The sequence below is a fragment of the Saccopteryx leptura genome, chromosome 4, assembly GCF_036850995.1.
Source record: "Saccopteryx leptura isolate mSacLep1 chromosome 4, mSacLep1_pri_phased_curated, whole genome shotgun sequence".
In the NCBI taxonomy this organism is placed as follows: Eukaryota; Metazoa; Chordata; class Mammalia; order Chiroptera; family Emballonuridae; genus Saccopteryx; species Saccopteryx leptura.
In genome coordinates, this window is record NC_089506.1 from 139,586,542 (window position 1) to 139,598,665 (window position 12,124).

Genomic DNA, 12,124 nt, shown 5'->3' on the forward strand with positions numbered 1-12,124 from the left:
TTTTAGTCAAATTCACTTTCATATACTTCAGGGAGTAATGCCCTCTGAACATATACCTTGAAATTAACAGTACAGAGAAAAATTTTAAAATTAAGATATTTAGAACATGTCTATTTTAATTATTTCCATCAAAATATAGGTAAAATAAAACTAAATTTTTCCAATCAAGGTAACATTTTTATAACCCAATTCCATGTTTTCGATGTTCAATCCATTCTTTAATTATTCTGCCCTTTCCTTCAATTTTATTTAAAAATTTGCATGCATCTCTATTAAAAACCTAGTTTTATTCATTATTCATTTATTTCCATCTCTGGGTCTACAAGTAACCTGTTCTCTCCTTCTTGTCTGCTTGAATTCCAATTAACTTTGAAATTCAGCAGGCTGCTTATTACTACAGCATTAGTATCCTTCAAAGAGTCTTTTACTCTTCTTTGAAATAACACAGTAGTGACCTCAAAATAGTTCTTTAAATTTTCTTTTTTTATTGTGATCATTTATAAGCATAAGCTAATTGACCTAAGGTCACCTATCAAAACATAGTCCCATGACCCAAAAGAGAAATTTTAATTTTGTATATTTTTTTAAATGTACCATGTTCTGTAAGTTGCCTTGATAATTAAAATGGTAACTTTCTACATAGTCACATATATATGTTGGCCCCATCTGTGTTTAACTTTTTACAAGGAAAATATTTAGATAGCCTCAAAATATGTGAGGAAAAAAAGAAACATTCAAATAACCTACAAAATAAGGATGGGCAGTAATTTGACAAGGAGCAAGAAAAACAATAAAGTCAGATGTGTTATTGCAAAAGACTGCATTTTTTTCACAAAGGAAATGTGTAACAGCCATAATATTTAAAGTATTTTAAAGTGTGCTTGAAGAACCTGAACTACTTGAATTTTCAATGATAAATGGTGAATAGTAAGGCTGTGCTTAACTTCTATCAATCATGGAGTAGAGAAGTTGGCAGTGTTATAACACTCAACAACAAAAATACATGTATTTATTGGGTATCCAATTCACTAGTAAATAAAGTGGAAGAAATCCCATTAAAATGATTCCTGACACATTTTTCACAGCAATCTACTGGTATTTCTGGCTCTATCCCTTACGTTACTCCATATAATGATTTCCCAGGGTTCTTTCCACATCACAGGGAGACACTTGCCTTCTGTTACCTGAATCTAGAAAGAGCTTAGATCTCTAAACACATTCCAATTCACTGATTATCACCATCCCCCTTGAAGAACATCTTCCAGGTATTAAAAATAGATAGGTGTACCAAAGAGATTTATATGTAAAAATTATCAGGAAAGTTAAATTTTAAGTAATAGAGATTAAAAATTTCTATGTGTATTGCAGTAAGGTTAAGCTTTGACTACTAAGTTCTAAAACAAATTTGGGTAAAAGATTGTTCTCTTTACCACAGACAATGCTTCTGTTTTATTCAAAACAGATCGCTCATATTCAGCTAATTTTTTTTCTGCCTACAAATGATAAAATTGAAATGAAAATAAGTCCAAGAGGACAAACAATTCCAATTCACATTTGGTACATACTAAAAGGAACACAAATTTCTTGAAGGATAGAAAAAAACTATGGCTCCCCAAGCTCTATTCAATCCTCTTTCATACTAAACATGATTTATTTGAAAGACAATAAGAAAGATCCTGTGATCTCAGGATCTGGATACCTTCCTCAAGCATGCTAATATCAACTATCTGCTACAGAGAATATTCCTAACAGATACACAATCAGTATTTGGAAAAAAGAGAATTCAATGAGTTACCGATGAGAAATGTAAGACTTGAGATGGATATAAAAAGGATAGATTTTGGAAATAGGGAAAGAAAAACATCTTTTAGATAGACAAGTGTGAATTAAAGCTTCAAGTAAAAATGAGCAAAATATATAGGCTTGGAATAGAAAAGACTATTATTCTGTTTCTAGGGAGGAAAACATGGGTGTGACGGCTCTTAGAACCAGGCACAGGCTTCATGGAGTGAAACGAATGAATGCCTTAAGGAACCAGCTTACTGCTTTCTTCATTTCCAGAGTAAGGATAAAATTAGTGTGAATCAATAGTTTTATTTCTCAACTTCCCACTGCCTACCCAAGTATCAACGAGCACAAAGTAACTGGATGATTAAACAACCACAGTCCGAAAACTTAAGTTAACTTAAAAACATGCTAATTTCCCTTTCCTATAGCTCTATAAATCCTCAGAAACCTTCCAAGTTGGACAACTTGCTTGAGCACTCTGTCTAAAGAATATCAGTAGAAATTCAATATAAATCAGAATTCTCAGCAGTTTCTTCATGATCTTACAAATAAAACTTGCTGTAAACTTAATGTGTTTCAGTAGGTAAAATGTAAAATGCTAAAATTCTGGAAAGAATTCTATATGTAGTCAGTTTTTAATTATTTATATTTTAGTTTTATTGGTAGCTTAGTACTTGCTTGACTTTTCCCAACACATTTAAATACTAAATTATAGGATGAAACTACTTCAGGGTATCAGTCACTTATGAGGATAATAATGTCTGTTGAAGAACATCTAAAGCCTGAGCACAAACCTGGCTGTTTGTACAGTGGTTTTTATTCTTTTTTTGAGAAATGTTGTATTTATTCTTTATCAAGAGCCGCTAGTCAGCTATCAAAACAATAAAATATACTGTAAAATATTATTTAAATTGGATAAGAAGTAAATACTAGATATTTTATCATTTAGATTTATGTCTAGAGTAGCAGAAAATTAGCTGAATAGTTATGAAACGTGCTTTTAAATCTTGGTGAAGTCTAGCAGTTGAAAATGTGTTTTGTGTAACATTTTTTAAGAAATGCATTCCAGGAATACTATACCCAGGTTTATTTTATTTTATTTTAAAATGCATTACTCCGACTTAAAAATATATACTATCCATGCAACTTTGAAAATAAAATTTGAAAATGCCTGAGCTTAATAGATATGCATCAATAAGACTGCAATAATGAGGAAGTTATTGTACAAAAAACCACAACAAGAAAAAAATGCAGGTCTTTTCTTTTCCTTCTTTCTCCTGCAGTCTGAACTCAGGAAGCCCTGTGGCATGCAGGCCTGTGGGCCCTGTGGGCAGGGCCCTGCACTCTGAGGCCTCCCTGCAGGGAGCCAATCCACTCCTTATCATGGCCTGTGGACAGTGATTGTTGTCGGGTTGGAGTTTCTTAAACCATTTGCTGTGGTTTCCATTCAGTAATTATGAACAATGGCTAAATTATTGATATTGCTAGACTCCCACACAAAAAGAATCACTAAGCAAAACATACTCTTTTTTACTGCAACAAAAGCAGAAAAGCAAAGAACAATGCTATAGCCTTTTCTCTGCTAAGGGATTTAAGTAATCTTAAAGCATCAAGATTTTTATCAAATTATCAGTATTATCTTTTTTATTAGTTAGTTCTTAAATTGGAAAATATATCTGTCATCAGCTCTCTCTTTAGATTATCTCATAAGAAAGAACTATGTATGTTCTTTTGGGTTGATAAAGCTTTAAAATCAGCATAAAGTCATTGTGGCTTAATTTAATCATTAATTCAATCATGCAATAAATATTTATTAAGCATGTGCCATGTACCTAACATTTGCTCTAACTCCTGGAGATTCAATAGTGTATAAAATAAGCAAAAAAAAACAAAACAAAAAACCAAAAAAAAAAACAGCCTTCAGGGAGTTTATGTTTAGCCTGGGCAGACAGTAAGTAAACTATATAGGCAGAGTGTGGAGACAGTGCTGATATTAAAAGATAAAGCAGAGCAAGGGACCATGACCATTTGGAGAAGATGTGGCCTTTTTAAGAATAAGAGAAGGTTTTCCTGAGAAGGAACCACAGGATCAAACACAGGGATGTGTGGGGTAGTCATGCAGATACCTGCAGGAGAAGCCCTCAGACAATAGGTCTGTTGAGTGCAAAGCTCAGGTAAGACAGTAATGTGTCCAGGATCTGTGTTTGTGTTTGTTTTGTAGAAATGGAAGGACAGCATGGCATTAATAAGAAATGCAGCCAGGGAGGTAATGGAAAAGGATGAAAATAATATCTAGTTTCACTCATAAATATACTTGAGGATTAGATGAGAGCTATGAGAGGGCTTGGGCCAGAACAGTGACGGGATCCACAGACTTTGTAAGAGAATTGCCCTGGCCTCTCTGTTGAGAAGGGAGTGCAGAGGGGCTGGCCATACAGCAAGAACACCAGTTAGGAGACTAATGCATAATCAACCACACGTAAAAAGATGGTGCCTTGGACTAAGGTGATGGTAGAGATGATGGCAAGAAGTGATTAAATTTTGTATATATTTTAGAGAAGCTGAAAAGATTTTGTATATATTTTAGAGAGGTGACGATATTGTTCTAGGTATCATCAAAGTTGACCCTGAAGGTTTTAGTTTGAGCTGAGGAGATGGAGAAGATCTAAGAGCAGCTGGACTGTGGTAGAACATTTTTTTAATACAAATGTTCAATGTGGATGAAGGCAGCAGGGGGATTTTCATTTTCTATCTTTATTCTTTTCAAAATGTCACATGATCTATAAAGTATAACAGTGATCAGATTGTTATTTAAAATAATAGTAAGCTTTTGCACATGTAATTATGTACAGCTTTGTAATACATGCATAACATAAATAATTCTGTAAGTTTTATAATTAAAACATACATATGCTATTTAAAACTCTTTGTAAGTGAAGCAAAGGCAGATTTGCTGCAGTAGAAAAGCACAAGGTTTTCCCAGAGAAATCTGAATTTCATCCTGTCTGTTACCTGTTTGTCATATTACCTTTGGGTATATTTCTTCATAATTTAAACTTAGTGTTTCCCTCTTTAAATATACATATATTACTATCTTCATTGTTTTATTGTGAAATTAAATAAAATAAAGTACATAGTATATTGCCTCAGTATATTGTCTAATAATCATAATCAAAATCACAGTAATAGTATGACAAAAACATTAATGATAATGAAAGTAAAAACAGTCAGATTAGTGCGTCTAGAATAAGGATCACGCGGTAAGCACTTTACATGTGTCATTATGTGAGATTCTTACAGAAAACCTCTAAGGTAGTCACTATACCACTTTCTGGATGAAGAAAATAAAACCTTTAAAAGGAAAATGCTTTACAGGTAGGAGGTACCTATTTTTTTTCTATTAAATTTATTGAGGTGACACTGGTCAGTAAAATCATAGAGGTTTCAGGTGTAAAACTCTGTAATGCATCATCTATATATTGTGTTGTGTGTTTAGCACCCTAAGTCAAATCTTCCTCCATTACCATTTAACCGCTCTTTACCCTCTTCTACCTACCCCACCCCCTTTCCCTATTGTAATCCCTGCACTATTGTCTGTTTCTATGAGTTTTCTTTCTTTGCTTAATCCCTTCACCATTTTCACCAGCTCCAATCTCTTTTCCTCTGACAGCTGCCAGTCTGTTCTCTGAATCTGTCAGTCTGTTTCTATTTTGTTCATTAGATTTGACATATTAGTAAATCATGTGGTATTTGTCTTTCTCTGACTGGCTTTTTTTACTTAGTATAATACCATCTAGGTCTATCCATGCTGTTGCAAAAGAGAAGACTTCCTTCTTTTTTATGGCTGAATAGTATTCCATTGTGTAAATGTATCACATCTTAAACATTTCTCATAGCAATATGTTTTCTGATATGTTGCCTCAGGCAAGAAAAACAAAAGAAAAATAAACAAATAGGACTACATAAAACTAAAAAAATTTTGCACAGCAAAAAAACCCATCAACAAAATGAAAGACAACCCAAGGAATGGGAAAACACATTCACTGATATATCTGATAAGAACTTAATATCCAGAATTCATAAAGATCTTGCAATACTCAACACCAAAAAAAAATCCAATTAAGAAATAAATGGGCATAGAACTTGAATAGACACATCTCCAAAGAGAACATAGAGATGGCTAATAGACATATGAAAAGATGTTCAATGTCACCTAAGATCAGAGAAATACAAATTAAAACCACAGTCAGATATCACCTCACACCTGCCAGACTGCCTATCATTAATAAATCAGCCAACAACAAAGGTTGGCAAGGGTGTGGAGAAAAGGGCACCTCCTGCACTGCTGGTGGGAATGCAGTTTGGTGCAGCCACTGTGGAAAGCAGTATGGAGTTACCTCAAAAAATTAAAAACGGAACTGCCTTATGACATAGCAATTACACTTCTGCGACTATATCTAAAGAAACCCAGAATACTAATTCGAAAGAATATATGCACCCTTATGTTCACTGCAACATTATTTATGATAGTCAAGATGTGTAAGCAGTACAAGCGCCCTTCAATAAATGAGTGAATATTGAAGACAGTTATTTATCTGAAGATAAAAGTACCTAAAGTCATAGGTTCAAGGCTTCAAGTCCATGGGGTTTTAGCCTACCCATCATGAAACAGAAAGTTTAATGTCGTCTTTGAACCAACGAGTTATTGGAATATTAAATAAATATGTCTCAGTGCTCTATTCCTATTAAACTTAGAGTTGAAACTCGAGCAGCAAAAAAAAAATCGACCCAGACAATTGGAGATGGCATTAAAAATGAATCTAATCAATGCAGGGAGAGCTAGAACTGAAAGAGGCCTGAAGCTGAAGTATAAATAGTAGGGCAACATGCTTGGTTATTAAACATTGCAAATTTTTTTTTTCTGAAGTAGACTTGCTGAAAATTAACTTAGTTTGTGTTTATATAATTTTTATTAATTCTTTATGATGGCTAAATACAAAAAATTTTAAATTTAATATGTAAAATTATATTTATCGATATTGGCTACACTACGGTTTGCCACTCTAGAAGTTGCTGCAATTTCCTAAGAAGAGCTTTGCCTCAAGACTGTACCTCAGAGATCCTGCTGGAGGTGCCAGCAGTCTGCCCGGCCTGACTGATTTTGGACTTGCCAGCCTTAATAATTGCATGAGTCAATTCCTTATTATAACCCTTTTAGTTTTATATATTTATACATGTACATGCATCCTTCTGGTTCTGCTTCTCTAAAGAACATTGATTAGTACATTGTCTGTTTCTATTTATATACCTTTCTTATTTTTTTAAAAAACACTGATGCTTTTTCAATACTTGATCTTCTAATGAACCTGGTTTACTATTTGGTTGTCTCTCAGCATTCTTAAGGTCAACAGCACAAAAACGATTGTTAATTGAAATAATATAAAATTTCTAAAAACATTAAAGTTTGATTTCCACCTCAGGAATTATTTTTTAACATTGTGATGAGGTGACTTTCAATAAGTTGAATTTTTAATGCTCTAGAAACTTATATGAAAGATTAAGTCATTTATTTTTTCCCAAGCTTAATAGACTAAAGTTGAATGGCCATTTTCTAATATTTTAAACATGAAATTATTCTGATTTGGCATAAGTTCATGATAAAAATTATTTTATCTATAATAAGATAATATCAGCCTGAAGTAATTTAACCAAAGGTGTTATTTAATACTCTTAGGAATTTTTCTGGACAAAAAAACTTAACATGACTATCACTCTGAAATCTGGGAAAGGAAGATTATAGTTAGCTCTAATAAATAGAGCTGAGTTAGTTTTATTGTTCCTGTAGAAATAGATCATTAATGCAGAAGGAAAGATCAGTTCAGTACAGGTAATGTATACATAAATACATAGTTTTGGCAAACATAGAAAATATGTGTATGCACATGAGAAAAAAATAAAGGATATGGTGAAGTTAGAATTCTAAGAGTCACAAATGTACAATACTGCAAATACAAATCCAGACTTTAGTATTCCTAAAATGTGCCCCAAGTTTATTTTTTCACAGTTTTCCAAGGCCTCATAAGAATTTTTAGGAAATAATATGAAAAATATACCAAACTGAAGGAAAAAATCTAAGAAGATACTAAAAAGTGAAAAAAGGGGATGATATTGATTTTTTCCTGTTGGCTTTACTAATCATCCACCTAGAATGAGTTTCACCTTTTTCATTCCTATAGAATATGATGTCCCTCAGCCACACAGCTTCTGATCTTGAGAGAAAGCTAAAATCAGCCTCATGCTTGAGGGGAGGACCTTGGCTGGCCGCCTGTTTCATAGCTGGCAGAAGGGATCCGAGCCTGTCCAATTAGAAGGGATCTCAGGACACCTGCTTTGAAGGCTGTGGAACAAATGTCATTTCTTTGTCCTCTCTGGACATGAATAAAGATGCATACAGCCACAGCAGCTGTTGGCAGATATATCACACCACAAGGGAAACCAGTTTGAAGATAAAGATAAATTGTATATCACAGAAGACAAAGCAGAAAATCAGGGAAAGAAAAACAAAAACCAGATTTTTAGTGACATCATTGAACACCTCATTCTAAATTCTGTGAGCCAATAAAATCCCTTATTATTTAAGCAACATTAAATTGGCTTATCTGTTACAACTAAAATAATTATGTCACAATACATAACAATTTTGAATGTTTTCATTGCTAGATATGAACATACATTACTGAAGAGGTGACAGCTTCAACCTTTATTATGAGGGATTTTAGTTATTTTACATATTTCTTGACAATAAGATCATAAGATTTTTAACTATTTATTTCCAGTCCAGTTGTACACTTTTGAGAAAAGAACATAGTATAACTATCTCTATATTCATAAATATATAAGTAAAGGTATAAAGATATTATTTCTCCCTCTTTTATTTAATTTTTAAACTTACTTAAAAATAAAGATATGAAGTCTATAATATCCTACTGGTATCACTATCTGGGCAATAAAATTTATCTTGGTAAAGATATAAAAAAATACTATCTAAATATAACAGAGATTTCAATCACATTTTTTTTCACAGTTCAAAATCAACATCACACACCTATCAATAAGAAAGTTTTGTTTCAAAAAGAAAAGTAAGCACTATTTGGTCTTTTCTCAAATGCCTTTTAACAAACTGACCAAAGTCAGGGCCCACAATCTCAAATATTCTGAAGAAAGTTTCAAAAGAGAGTTTTGAAAAATCATTTGAGCAATAGTAGCATCATTGGATTACATCTATCACTTCTATGTGTGATTTATTCAGAGGCATTGTATCTACTTACTAAATATTAATCTCACTTGCTGATAATTATATTTTAGGATATAACCTAGCTTGAAGAAACTTTTTGTATAGTTCATAGATTTTTACAGTCAATGAAATAAGATATTTAAGTACCTGAATATAACATTGAACTAATATAAAAGAAGCTTCTGATATTACAGAAACAGGCATCAGGTGAAATTGCCCTAGTAACTCAGTTGCTACAAAGCATGTTCCTTTAGCTAATGCACCTCATTAGAACATTCAGAGCTGAAAATGATTAACAAGTGGATGCTCCATGTTCAAAAATGGGATATATCTCCATCAGGACATATTTTGTACCTTCTCTACAAATCAACACAAAATGTAGCATCTCTTTTTTTGCATGGCAATTTAGATGTTTAAATGAAAAGAATTAGGCATGTTCAGAAAAATAGCTCAAGACAGAATAAAGTGTGAAAATATTCTAAACAGACACATGAGAAGAGAGTGACAAAATAACTTCTTTATTTTAATGATGACAGTCATTACAACTCTAAATATAAGACAATTCAAAGAGGCTCTGTCCAAAAGAGAAAGGCCATATCATTTTGTAGCATTATAACACAAACAAAACAAGTATCTAATATCTCATTAATTTTCTCAAGATTATATTTTGTCTTCTTGATTTTTCCACATTATATGTTATTCAAGATAGAAACCTATTGTTTCATTTAAAAATAGTTCTAAACAGTGAGAATTTGTCATGATTCTTGAATTATAATTAATCCAATTCTGTGTACTGTGGGGTCAAAAGCAATCTAGATTTGTTATATCATATTTATACAGGTAGCAGAGTTGAGCAGCAGAAGCTTGCTGGGCTCATAATATCCATATATTGAAAATATTTAATAAATCATTCACTCAGTAGTAGTATTCATTAGGACCTACACATTTAGATAAATCTTGTATACATTTGTTTTAAAAATAATTATTTTAATTCATAATTTATACATTAACAAATAGTAATCAGGAACTGGGGAGTATTTGGTAGTAATAATATCCTCATTAATGTTATAATTTCTTCTATTATTGAACTTTAAAGGGTAGCAGATATCCTATTACAAATATAAAAGTCATATAATTTAGAGAAATTAAAATATGTATTTGAAGGAGTTATTGTCCAATTATGTTGTGAATTGATGGAAGAATATGAATTTGATAATGATATCATGTGGGTATATATAAAAGATTAATTTAGGCATAATTTTTGTGATAAGAAAAGATTGTATTTCATTGATCATTTAAATAAAATAGAGAAATAACAAGAAAGAAAGATAAATTTCAGGAGGACCACAGAATGAATCTGAGGTAAGAAAGGATCATTCATTCTAGGTGAATTCTACTGATGGAAGGAGATGAGAGTACAAACAGAACATCAATCATGTATTAACTAAATAGATCATAAATAACAATTTAGAATAAGATATATTTTAATACATATTACTAAAAAGATACAAATAAAATAATAAATTAAGAAAAAGAATTGTTGAAAAATTTGGGGTAAGGGGTACTAAAAAGGACTAAAAAAATCATAATCCACTTTCCACAATTATTCATATAACTTATGAAATCAAGTCCTTACAAATCTTGTAATACTTTTCTTTTAAAACTTTTAGTACAACTACATGCTGTAATTCTCTTTATCTACTTTGCTAACATCAAAAAGAAAATAGTTGGCTTCCACTGGCAGTTTTTATATTGAAGATGTCTGCTTTAAATTATAAATTTTCTCAATGTTAATATAATCTCTATGTGAAATTATTTTGTTAAAATATTCCTTAAGAATACATTTGTTCTAAACATTTATGCTAAAATCACAACAAAAATATCTGATTATTTCTGCAAACAAAAAATATTTTTAAAACAAAATTTAAATCTATATTCAGATCACTCTAACATATTTATTTTTCAAATAAATATTTATTCATTAAATAAATGTATGAAGAAAAAAATTCAGTTATATTTATCAAAACACATTCTCAGTGAGCAGAAAAATTATTAAAATAACTTTAGAATAAGAAAATTACACTAAGAAATAGTTATATTGTACTTAAATATCACTTACCTTAGGTTAAAATTAATCTTCATCATTCAAAACTAATAGTTATTTTGCAATGGCACCAAAATTGCTTGGCAGACAACACAGCAAGGCATGGGGTAACAGTATAAGAGAAATGGGATGGGTTAGAAAAGTATTGTTGTTCCCAAGTTTGGATACTCACAGAAAAAGAAAATTCAATTAAGGTTGAGAAATAGTCTTTGACCAACCTTGTAGACACTAAAGCCTCAAACCAGGGCAAAAAAAAAGTCAGAAACTAGGCAGAGGAGAATAATAAGAACAGATGAGTTTGCTATTAAGTCATATTATTAGATTGCTCCTAAAAATAGGCAACAGAAAACTGACTAGAGTGGGAGAAAAAAAACAAAACAGTGAATTCTTACAATCTAAATAAGGTTATAAACTATCTAATGATATTATGGAAGTGAGGCTATACCTAATTCTGTGATTCCATTAATAAGGCAGTTATAATTATGATGAGTATACTGCAATATGGCATCATTAGAATCCATCAAAGATAGTTGAAAGATATTTCTTTTCTTTTCTTTTGTTGAATTTTAGATATTTTGAACTTACTCATAGGTAAAAATCTCTGCTCAGTTCTGGAGGATGGTAGAAATTAAGAAATCTTCTGCCAGTTAAAATAAGTTAAGTCTATGAAATGAAATGATTCTGCCTTGTATCTGAGCTCCAATAACTGGGCTAGATTCCCTCTGGCTTGAAAATTAAGTCCCACTTTTTTCATTAGTTTTAATAACTATTTCCTGCTCTTGTCTCTCAAGCCTAACTCTTTTCTTCAATTACTTGCCTAAGAAGGAATCTAGTGCTGAGGTCTAATCTTTTCTTGTCAGAACAGCCTCTAATTCCTACATCTCAGGGCTTGATCCCTTTTTTCTTATATTGCTGCTCTGCTAGCCTGTGACTTTTAT

General features: G+C 31.7%; 1 protein-coding gene across 2 annotated transcripts in view; it reads right to left on the reverse strand.

Moving 5' to 3' along the window:
- EDIL3 (EGF like repeats and discoidin domains 3) overlaps positions 1 to 12,124 on the reverse strand; it is a 537,490-nt gene that overhangs the window by 341,646 nt on the left and 183,720 nt on the right. The gene's annotated exons all lie outside the window — the stretch shown is intronic.